This window comes from Octodon degus, unplaced genomic scaffold, assembly GCF_000260255.1.
Source record: "Octodon degus isolate 3935 unplaced genomic scaffold, OctDeg1.0 scaffold00004, whole genome shotgun sequence".
NCBI lineage: Eukaryota > Metazoa > Chordata > Mammalia > Rodentia > Octodontidae > Octodon > Octodon degus.
Window position 1 is genome coordinate 2,524,871 of NW_004524580.1, and position 1,020 is coordinate 2,525,890.

Below are 1,020 nucleotides of genomic sequence, written 5' to 3' on the forward strand. Positions count from 1 at the left end.
GATTTAAACTTATCAGTCTTTCAAAGTAACAGAGTTTAGAATTTCTTTATCCTTTTGCATTCTTCTGTTAGTCTGTAGTTTCATTATTTTGCACCATTGCATTTTCAGCTGTGTTATTAGGCAACACAAAGGCTGTTATGTGTTGTTAATTTTGTTATTGAGACGTGCAAAATTCCTTTATCTTTTATTCTTCCTGAAAATTGAATATATTTAAAATTTATATTTCCTTCCAACTGCAGTTTTTTAAGAGCATGTATATAAGATGAACTCTTTCTTACAGTGTTAAATGAATTGTGGGGTCATTTTAATAGAACCATGTATAATACCTTTTTTTTTAAATATGTTTTCAGAGCATAATATCTGCGTCCCTTGCAAGGACTCGGTACCTATACACATCTTAATTCTTTTCCATCCCCTCCTGCTCCTGGCCCCACCTCTTGATCCCCTTCCTGTTCAAGAAAGATGTATTTACCTACTTCCTCTAGGTCTCTATTGTTCTCTCGGGTGCACCCCAGGGAGAAAGGGCGGCAGAAATGAGGAAAAGATAGACAAGAAGACAAGAGCTGTATCATGTGGTGGCCCATGCCTGACTGACAAACGACCCCCAGAACCACAGTACGGGCATTTATTTATATCTTTGCAAAGTTGATATCACCTGAAACAAGGTTGCCTAGTGACTAGTAGCTGACACTGACCAGGCAGGATGTTTTTCTCAGGACTGAGGTAGCTTGGCTGCATTAGGCCCTGAGGCCTGGTCCTGCTGCCACACATGGGATCAATTTCCAGCCTAGAGTTGGCCAGGGCAAGCTGGAGGCCTAGACATACTTTACTGCATTCAGAAAATTTGAATTTCGTTTTCCAAGACCTGACTGTTTCTATACAATCACTATTTTTCTCTTAAGGTGTTGCACATTTTTACTTAATGATAATGCTTTATATATCAAAAAATAGCTCTTTTATATAATGCAATTTATAAATACCAGTTTGAAATTTAACTTTTGACTTTACATAAAATGTAAT

At 37.4% G+C, this 1,020-nt stretch overlaps 1 protein-coding gene across 1 annotated transcript in view; it reads left to right on the top strand.

Annotated features, from left to right (window-relative positions):
* Positions 1-1,020, top strand: part of Glipr1l2 (GLIPR1 like 2) — a gene marked incomplete at its 3' end in the record, with an annotated part of 47,573 nt that overhangs the window by 15,699 nt on the left and 30,854 nt on the right. The gene's annotated exons all lie outside the window — the stretch shown is intronic.